The sequence below is a fragment of the Dromiciops gliroides genome, chromosome 1, assembly GCF_019393635.1.
Source record: "Dromiciops gliroides isolate mDroGli1 chromosome 1, mDroGli1.pri, whole genome shotgun sequence".
In the NCBI taxonomy this organism is placed as follows: Eukaryota; Metazoa; Chordata; class Mammalia; order Microbiotheria; family Microbiotheriidae; genus Dromiciops; species Dromiciops gliroides.
Window position 1 is genome coordinate 285758533 of NC_057861.1, and position 11510 is coordinate 285770042.

Here is an 11510-nt window from a genome sequence, read left to right on the forward strand (position 1 = left end):
TTTCCCTAAGTATGTATATTTTCCTTCATTTATATTTTCCATGTTGCTCTATTGCTATATTTACGGACCTTCTATTGTTGACCATTGCATTACTGATCTAAGTGTTTCATTATTCTAATTCAAACGAGGAAGAGCAACAGGAATAAAATGCCAGGGAGAAAGAGAAATAGATTTCAACCTGCCATAAATATTCACCAGGGAAATTTTCCAAGCTGCAGACTCAAAACTGTGGATGAGGGATTTTTTTATTCCTATCTCATAACTTCCCAGACAGGGAAAAAATACAGACCTGGATTCATTCCTAGGCAAAATAGTTTAGCACCTTGACAAAGGCAAGTCTAGGAACTGAGGATACTCCCACACATGCAAAAAAAAAAAAAATACAATCCCTGCCCTCAAGAAGCTTATGATAATACACACAAGGAAGCTGAAAAGGTGAAATGAATGGAGGTACCAGAGGATACCCAATACCACTGCAGGGGCATGATGTTGAACTTAAAACCAAGCAGAGCAACTGGTGGCAAATGAAGAGATAGCTGGGATTTTGAGGCCCCTATAAAAGGAGGTTAAGGGAATAATTTTCTGCCCTTCCCTTCAGCCCCAGAATGAAGTGGGGTGAGATCTCCGAGGTTTCCAACCTCACCCCAATGCCCCTCTTTCCCTCCCTTCCACCAAAGGCAGAGCTGAAGCAGAAGAGGGAAGGACAGCAGAAGGAACTAGAAAAGAGTGATACCACCTATATAGCACTCACTTTGCTAAAAATTAATGTGCATATTTTAATCAGATTGAAAGTAGTAAAATGTTGTGCTTTATGGACAATTATTTTTCTTTATTTTCGTTTGTATATTTGAATTATCTGTTGGTTACTAAGTTTAAACATATTTCCAAATCTCCTTTATTTTAAAGCCTAGTTAAGTGACAACTACTTGTTAAATACTTGTTGATGGATAACTTGTAACTACTATGTTGATGGATAATGGAATATATCCCCTATATATTCATAATAACAGTAACTCAAATTTATATAGGCTTTGCAAATACTTCTTTCATAAAACCCCTGAGAGGTAAATAATATTATTACTATTTTAGAGATGGAGAAACTGAGACTCAAGGAAAGTAGCTGCCATATCCAAAGTCACACTAGTAAATGTCAAAGCTAAGATTCAAACTTACATCACCCTTGAGTCCACATCCAGACCTCTCCCTGGATGCACAATACTGTCTCTCAGTTTATTTTTATTTACTAGAGTATTGTGATATATAAGATTCTCAAGTGTTAATGGAATATATTTAGAGAGAAATAATTCTGCCATCAGGGTAACAGCAGTTTTAATACTTTCTTTGATGGAACTACAATTCCATTCCATGTGATTGGGGCAAATCACAACTCATCTATACCTTCTCATACTGTTTGACTCTTGCTATGCTGTCCTAGAAATATTCCACAAAGCTTTGTTCAATGTGCTTTCCTCCCAGTCTTTTGACTTTGTATGGATACTAAGTCATTTGTATGTGGAGAGAGTTATCACACTGGGAGTCCTCATAGCTCTTTTGCTAGATTTCTTAGTTGTTTCCCAACCATTAAAAAGGTATTTAGGAGGGCGGCTGGGTGGAGCAATGGATAAAGCACCGGCCCTGGATTTAGGAGTACCTGAGTTCAAATCTAGCCTCAGACACTTGACACTTACTAGCTGTGTGACCCTGGGCAAGTCACTTAACCCCCATTGCCCTGCAAAAATAAATAAATAAATAAACAAAACAAAACCAAAAAAAGGTATTTAGATTGTTTCCAGTTCTTCCAATTACAAAGCACAATTATATGTCTTTACAACCAACACTTGCAGTAAATGTTTCTTCACTATCCACATCATTTCTATTTTCTTTCACTGCCTTAAATAAATTTGAAGCTTTTGCTCTGAGGAATGTGTTTTTTGCTGTAATCTTCGACTCGTGCAGCTAAAAGATGCTCCATTCCTATCATTCTAATACTTCTATTCCTTGTAATTGTTTTTAAACCATAAAAGATGCAATTTTGCCTATTTTGTTTTGCTTGTGTTTTATAATATTCCACACTTTAGATTGTTATTCCAATATCTTGCCCCATTTTCCTTTACTATGACCATGTTTATGTCATTCAAATTACAAAGAATTTTTGTTTCACTATAATAACAAGAAACTTCTTTGCCCTGGCAGTGTTCCCATCTGAAACTTTTTACTTTTGTCCATTTTGTTAAGGGTTCTTTAAAAAGAAACCAACATGGGGCAACTAGGTGGCGCAGTGGATAAAGCACTGGCCCTGGATTCAGGAGGACCTGAGTTCAGGTCCAGTCTCAGACGCTTGACACTTACTAGCTGTGTGACCCTGGGCAAGTCACTTAACCCTCATTGCCCTGCCAAAAAAAAAGAAAGAAAGAAAGAAAGAAAGAAAGAAAGAAAGAAAGAAAGAAAGAAAGAAAGAAAGAAAGAAAGAAAGAAAGAAAGAAAGAAAGAAAGAAAGAAAGAAAGAAAGAAAGAAAGAAAGAAAGAAAGACAACAGTTGGCAATATCATATATGGAAGCATGTCACATCCATACTTGGATGATAGACAAGGTTATATTAATGACAGTGGCATTTTAAAACCCTCCACTAGCTCACATGCATCACACTAATTGAAACTTGGCTTGCATTAAATGTGATCTGATTTTATAATTTGCACTAAATTAAATTCCACATTATTTGCACACAAAGTAGTCATAATCTATCTTTATACTTGTTTTATTTTAGTTGTCAATTCTATTGGCATATAGTTTGGGAAAATAGTTTTTTAGTATTTCCCTTTACTTTTTCTTAATTTGTTGAGTTCTTTTTTATTTTTAAATTCTTTCCTTTTTTTTCTTTTTCGTTTTTGTGGGGCAATGAGGGTTAAATGATTGCCCAGGATCACACAGCTAGTAAGTGTCAAGTGTCTGAGGTCAGATTTCAACTCAGGTCCTCCTGAATCCAGGGCTGGTGCTTTATCCACTGTGCCACCTAGCTGTCCCTCTTTTTTTATTTTTGATACTGGTAATGAGGGTTTTCTCTTTCTTTTTAAAAATTGAATTAACTAATTGTTTATTTTATTGTTTTCCCACCAAAAATGAGTTCTTAGGTCTGCTTAATTCAACAGATTTTATTTTTGTTTTTAATTTTATCATTTCTGTAATTTTCAGAATTTATATTTTAGTATTTAATAGAATTTTTAATTTCTTTACTTTCTAGGGATTTTTTGTGATTTTATCAGATTTTTCTCTTTGTTACTGAGGAAAGTGTTTAGCAACATAAAGTTTTCCTTAAGGACTGCTAGGGCTTCATCTAAAAAAAAATGGCATATTCTCATAATGTCATTATCTTGAATAAAATTATGTTTTGTTTCTATGATTTGTTCTTTGATCCATTAATTCTTTAGGATTAAGTTAGTTTTCAATCAACAACATTTGATTTAATATAATTTTTATTGCATCATAGTCCGTATAAGTTGCGTGTAATGTTTGTTTTTTCTGCATCTGTGAAGTTTTAATGCATAATGCATAATTAATTTTTTCCATTTGTTGTTTTTGTTCAGTCTTTTCAGTCGTGTGTAACTCTTTATGATCCCATTTGGAGTTTCCTTGGAACAGATACTGGAGTGATTTGCCATTCCTTCTCCAACTCATGTTTCAGATTGGGAACTGAGGCAAACAGGGTGAAGTGACTTGACCAGGGTTATACAGCTAGTAAGGTCCTGAGGCCAGATTTGAATGCACAAAGATGAGTCTTCCTGATTCTCTTGATAGAGTTGACTAAGTCTGGAAGAGATACATTGAAGTTCCCCAACTATGATAATTTTACTGTCCATGTATCCTTGTAATTTGTACACCTTTTCCCATAGTATTTTAATGTTATGACATTTGGTGTATATATGCTAAATATTAGCATTAATTTTTTGTCTAGGGTACCTTTTAGAATAGTGTGATTTCATTGTTTAATCTTTTAAAATCAAATCTGTTTTTGCTATTGTCTGAGATCCTAATTATTACCCCTGCTTTGAGTTCAATTGAAGAACAACAAATTTTGTGTCAGCCCCTTATTTTAACTCTGAGTCTTTACATTTCAAGTATACTTCTTGTACATAATATATTGCTGGATTCTGCTATCCCCTTGTGCTTTATAGATAAGTTCATCTCATTCACATTTATGATCATTGCATATTTTCCTTCAGTCTATTCATTTAGACTTTTTCTTTGCTTTGTTCCCTATTCCCTCATTACCTAGATGAGGAGTGTGCTCACCACCTGTGCTCCATGCTTTATGTTGTTTCAGCTCCTCTCTTCTCTTCCCTTTTCCCACCTCAATTAGTTTCTTACCCTTCCTTGCTTTCCATTTAAACTTCCTTCATGATTCACCCTCCAAAATAAGTTTGCTTTACTGATTACTATTATTACTAATTCCTTCCCTAACCTACTCTCCTTATCTTTTGCTCTCCTTTCTCTACATTGCCTCCTATTGACCTTAATATATTTCTACACAAAATTATTTGCACTTTTTGCATGTTCTACCCTCCTTTTGACAGTTTAGATGAAAGTGAGATTCAAGTTTTATAGGCTTTTCCCACTCCTCCCTTGCTTGTATAATCTGCTACTTGTGCCTATCAATCACATGAGCTAACTTCCCCTCATTTCATCCATCAGTATGCTGGTAATTGTTTAACAAACTAGCTGGGGCAGGGGGATGTTTAAATTTAATCTGCATTATTAACATTTTCTCCAGCACTTTCTTGAGTCTAGGCAATCAACAAAACAATTACTTATTGATTTATGGTGTCTGCTGATTTATGCAATAAAAATAAAATAACTTGTGAGTTATCTGAATTTATGAGTTGTAACTCATAGCTGAAGAAGTCTCCTTGATTTGAGTTCCCTGCTTTGACCACTCAGCTGCAATCCTCAGTTCGCAGGCGCCCTGCCTCTCCTTGCCTTCCTTCTGAGTGGTGTCACAGAGCTCCTGATCCTTCTTGATTTTTATCTATTACACAGCCTCAGATCATATGTGAACAGAATCTGTTGGATCCACAACTACCCCATGTGCTAAAACACAGCCCCAAGCCAGTCATCAGCTAGCTGCAGGTTCTCTACTAAGTCTCCCAACCAGCTCTTGGGTATTAGCAGCAGGGTTGCATCTTCCTCATCTTGCTCCTGCAAGGTACTCAAGATTAGGCTGCTTACTGGGTTTGTGGCCACTCCTTGCCCTGGAAGAGAGCTGCAGGTAAGTCTAGGGCCTTGCCCCAGGCTTCCTCATAAATCCATGCTGTCTGCAATGCAACTCTGGGATCCAAGGTTCATATTCTCCAGGCTAGAAAAAATAATTTATTCTATTTTTTCCTTGGAGTTTCTGATCACTTTTCAGTCAGATGCTCTTCCTAAATCTTTGTTGGGATAGTTGTAGGGAGGGATCTGAAGTCAGGTCTTCCCAACTTTGGGGCCAATGCTCTATCCACTATGCCACCTAGTTGCCCTGTAGGCACTTAATAAATGTCTGTAGACTGACTAAAATTGTATTTTGTCAAAAGCTTTTTCTGTATCTGAGATTACATAATTTGGTTTTAATATCATATGTATACGAATATATATATGCATACACATACATATGTATGTTATATTCCTGATACTGAGTTAATCATGCATTCCTAGTAATAATCTAAACCTGGTTGTAGTGTATAATCTTTATCATGTATTATTGTAGCCTCTTCGATAATTATTTTAAAATTGTATTAGTATTTTAGGGTTATTGTTCTATAATTTTCTGTCCCTTTTACCACTTCCTGGTTTATGTTATCAAGACTATATTTAGATCATAGAAGGAATTTAGGACTCATTCTTTTCCTATATTTGCAAACAGGTTATACAGTATTAGATTTGGTCTTTGAATTGTTGATAGAATTTCTTATAAATGTATTTGTTCCTGGAGTTTTTTCTTTGGCCATTCATTTTTATGGCTTGTTACATTTCTCTGAGATTGAATTAAATTCTGCCTTTCTTGTTCTGTTAATCTGGGCATTTTATTTTTTGCAATTATTGATCCATTTCATTTGTCAGACTTTTTTGGCTTATAATTGGACACAATAGTTTCTATATATTCTCTTTATTTTTTACTTTTTCATTTCTGATAGTGGAAATCAGATGAATGGTTTTTGTTCAGTTTGGTTTAGTTTGTTAAAAAAAACAGCAGCTAGCTTTTGTTAATTCACTTTGTCTCAGAATTTCCATTTTCAATGCTTAGTTGGCAATTTAAAAATTAGTTTCTTTTCTAGTTTTCTTTAGTTGCATACCCAATTAATGTTTTGTTTCTCTTTCATTAAAGTGCTAAGAGATATGAATGTTCCTCAAAGGACTGATTTTGACAGCATTCCATAAATTCTGCCATGTTCTCCAACTGTCATAATAATTTGGGGGGGGGGTGAAATTATCTAATATAGGTATTTTCTCTAATATAGGTATATTCTCTTTATCTCACCTATTTCCTTAGGATTGAGTTTATTATTTTTAATCCTTTCTTGAGGTTCTGTTGAAAATAATTTTTATTGCATTGTAGTCAATTGTAGACTAGGATTGCTACTCCTGTTTGTTTTGTTTTGAGTTTGTCTGAAGCACAAAAGATTTTGCTTTTGCCACATATTTGAACTCTGTGTGAATCTGTTTCAAGTGTCTTTTTTTTTTAAACAACACACGGTTGGATTCTGCTTTTTCACCCATATTTTTACCATTTTATTTTATGGGTGGTTGGTTCTGGGCCCAGCAAGATGAAAAACTGGACATTTTCTCTATTCCCCATTAATTTTCAAAACCACCCTCCCCAAGAGGAATTATGTTCCATACATAGAACAATAGCAACTGATTCTACAAACCAGGAAGCCTAATAAAGTAGCAGTTTTATGAATTAATAGTAGCTAATGATAATTCCTAATCCAATCATTCAGTACCTCTTCCCTCCAATGTCTCCCATGCTCTGGCAGGGCACCTAACCTGACCCACTAGCTTTTGTTTGGGAACCACTGAACAATTTCCCAGTTGCTGCATTTTCTACTAGAGCACCTTGCCTTTGCTCTCACCCTACAAGTCTGTGGCAAAAGAGGACCTCAAATATTCCTAGGCATATGCAGAAGATGAGATAGCACAAGAAGGTGTGACTATGCTTTTCCTTGGGTGGTGATGCTCAGCCAGAGAACTAAAGATCTAAGAGAATTAGAAGAGGATGCCAATATGTTGGGCTGAACCAAGAAGGAAAAAGGGACAAGTATTCAGCTGGGGCCTTCAGTTCTGTCCCCCTACAATTGGGCTGGGGTTGAAGCCAATGAAAAGTGAATTCGCCAACATGGGAGAAGGCTACAACAGCCTTGATATCTAATCCCCAGAGGTAAACCTACACTTAAAAAGAAAGAAGTCAGAGAGTGATGGAATGTTAGGGGGAAAATACTAAAATCTCTAAAGATCTCAGGAGGAAAAAAACCTCACCTAAAAATCTAAAACACAAACAGGTAAAATCGGTAGGAAAGAGACTAAAATCAGAAGGAAAGATAGCTATTAAGACATCCGAAAAACTGCAAACACCTCTAAATAAATATTGTAAGACAAAATAAATTGAACCCTGAAACAGAACCCTGTAGATTCTCAAAACAACATGGAGGGGCAGCTAGGTGGCGCAGTGGATAGAGTACCGGCCCTGGAGTCAGGAGGACCTGAGTTCAAATCCGTCCTCAGACACTTAACACTTACTAGCTGTGTGACCCTGGGCAAGTCACTTAACCCCAACTGCCTCACTAAAAAACAGAAACAAAAACCAACAACAACAACAACAACATGGAACTGTCATAGTAGGATGTTCCAAAATAATTCAAGAAAATAAACCAGAATCTTAAAGGGAGCTAAAAACAAAACAAATGGCAGAATTTATGAACTGCACATGAGAAATAATTAGCAGAACAGGGAAAAAACCTTAAATCCAACATGGTAAGTCTCCATAAAAAATCAAAAGTGAGAACTACTAGGAATATGAATATCCTGAAGTGAAGGAAAATCTATGTAGAAGAAAAGCACAATGCAATAACATTTTTTTTAAATCACATGATCTTTATACAAAGCAAAACACTGATATCAGAGACAAGTTTAGAGACAATTTAAGGATGACAGACCTCCCAGCAGAACAAGACAAGTCAGAAAATCTTCAAATCATAATGCAAGATTAACTGGTTTGATGTAATTTGGTGTTTCAAGGATATTTCTGCAGTAAAATTTTTCTGTAATCCAAGCTCACATTTGTAGTCAGACACTTAAAACCTTGCGTGTCACTTAAAGGCCATTAAACAGCAAATTTTATGTAAGTGTCCTATGTAAATGATTCCTTCTCTCTGTGTGTGCTAAATTCTCAATAAATGTTTGTTGAATTGGAAAAAAATCAAAATGCAAGAAATAAGAAAATAGTCCAGTATTTCTCACTATCAGAGAAAAAAACCCACCAGTTGAAAGAATCCATAGATTGCCTCCAGGAAAAACAAAACAAACCCCTTTTGCTCTAAGTGCGAAAAACAGTGGTTAAACTTAACAATTCCAAAGACAATAAATTCTGCAACAGACTAGGAGAAAGACCTTGAAATATACAGTAAAAGAAATTTGAATATGATGAGACTATCCTACATGTGCTAGGAACTGTAGAAGGGAATGGAATATTTTGAAAATCAAAGAAGTTCAAATGCAACCCAAATTCCATACACTACTAATCAAAGTCAACTTATCAAAGAGAAGAAAATAACAAGAGAAGCATTTGAAAGATTTCTACCAGGGCAGCTAGGTGGCACAGTGGATAGATCACCGGCCCTGGATTCAGGAGGACCTGAGTTCAAATCCAGCCTCTGACACTTAACACTTACTAGCTGTGTGACCCTGGGCAAGTCACTTAACCCCAACTGCCTCACCATCAAAAAAAAAATTTCTACCAAAAAACAAAATAAAACAAAACCCTAGATGTGAGCTGGTTCTTTGACTTGCAAATTTCTCAAACAACAGAAACACAAAAAAAGATAAACAGAACTATATGCAATGACATAAATTATACCATCTATAAATATTATTAAAATAAAAACACCTATTACATAAAATAAAAATGACAGAAGCATCATCAAGAGATTTCTTTCTAAAAATGGAGGAACAGGGAAAAAACCTTAAATCCAACATGCCCCTGAAACACCATGGACTAAAGCTAACAACCACCACCTCCCCCTTTCCCAGATGAATCAATGTATTTTGTGGGATTAAATTGAAGAATGGGAAAGCACATAAAAGGATGAGAGAGTAATGTTAGATGTACGCTAATCGAGTCAATGTTAAACAATCAAGGGAAAGTAACTGCTGTAGTTCCTCAGGAAGAAAAGACGCTATTAGAAAATGAGTGAGGTGGCAAAGGGAGGAATCAAAATAGGAAGGGACACATCTTGACTCAGTAGTGGGAGGGGGTCAGACTGAAGAATATTTCTATAGAGGGGAATATTCTGTATTGGAGATTTTACCAATCTAGAGGGATTTAATGCTCAGGGAGACCACTTCCTTTGACTCCAATGCCTCCATGGACAATATTCTGCCTCAAGCAAAGGAAAACGTAATATATTAGGTGCAACCAGAAGGGTTGGAAAGCATGGACATAGAGAATAGATTCTGTGAAAAATGAGAGGAAATTATCATGGAGCAAGCTGGGTTAAAACTGAACTACACAATTCGAGCAAAAGAAAAATGTCTACCATGGGGCAATGCTTCTATCCTCATTTTATCACAAAGGAACCAATAACTGTAAAAGTGAGAAAAAGGAAGGGGAAGGAGCTGAGCTCTACAAGGCAAAACTTGGTACATTAGATGCTTTATGTCCATAAGGAACACAGAAAAGGAATAAAAATAATTGGGACCATGAATTTAATAATAAAAGTTTAGAATAGACAGCAAAGAAAGATTATTATACAAAGAGAACAAGATAAAGAAATCATTTTTAGAAAAAGTCAGAAAATTTAAAAAAATTTAGAAAGTTGACGGGGAGAAAAGAAAGGAAGATTTTTAATTAACACAGTAGAGGGGAAAAGGGGAAGAATTCAATAACTAAAAGAAATAAAAAGCAATTAGTACTTTATAGGTAAGTTCATCCCATTAATATTTCTGGTAAATTGTTAATTGCCTGTTTGATTCTAACATTTTCCCCCCTCTCTTCTCCCCACTTGACAAAGAGGGTAGGGAGATAGGTAAGCTCAACACTTATACTCTAAATGAAATTTTTTTTGGAGGGGGGTGTGGTGAGGCAGTTAGGGTTAAGTGACTTGCCCAGGGTCACACAGCTAGTAAGTGTTAAGTGTCAGAGGCTGGATTTGAACTCAGGTACTCCTGAATCCAGGGCTGGTGCCTTATCCACTGCGCCATCTAGCTGCCCCTAAATGAAATTTTTTTACTCCTCTTACCATCATCCTCATCACACACTGAGAAATTGGACTTTTTCTTATGTCCAAATTCCCAGCTTCTTCCTTAACTTTGCCTTTCCATCTCCTTTTTCCTATTTATCTCTTATTTAAGTTTTCCTAACCAAAATCTTTGAGTATGGGTATGTGTTCAACTGTCTTTTGGTCACTTCAGATAAAAGTAAGATTCATGTGTAGACTACTTCCAGTATCTTTCCTGTTTATAGTTTTGCTTCACACTTTAGGAGATAAAGGTCTACCCTTTATCTCCCCCTTTTTTCTACCCTAGTGTATTTTCCACTCCCTTTTTCTCTTAAGATTAAAGTGTTCATCCTAATGTTTTATTTGTTCTTTCTGTATCCCTTGAAGACATTATTTGCATTTTTAAAGGGGGAGGAAAAACTTTATAGAATAGTTCCAATTGCTCAAAAGCACTATGTTTCTCTTGAATCCTACTTGCATTTCCAAGCCTCTATTCAGCTCTGGTCTTTTTATCAGGAATGTATGTTAGGCCTTTATTTGACTAAAGGTCTATTTTTCCCTCCGTAGAATCCCCCATTGGAATGAGGAAGAAACTTGAGGCAAATAGATGATTGGAAAATTCTAGGTCAGAGGTCAGCAAATCCAGCCTGTGGCTAATGACGATTTTTACATTTTAAAATACATTAAAACTTTGTTTTAAAATTGACCATTATTAGCTCTCACAGGCTGTACAAAAAAAAAGTGGGCTGCATTTGGTCCGTGGACAAGTATCCTAACCCTTGGTCTAGGCAAAAAGTGATGATGGCTGAGGCAGCTAGGTGGCGCAGTGGATAAAGCACCAGCCCTAGATTCAGGACCCCAATTCAAATACTGCCTCAGACACTTGACACTAGCTGTGTGACCTTGGGCAATTCATTTAACCTTCATTGCCCCATCCCCCCACCCAAAAAAGTGATAACGGCACCTGTATGAGTGAAGAGAGGGTTCACATGTGAGATATAGAGGTAGAAACAAGAAAATATAACAATTGATTAGTTTATGTGAAGA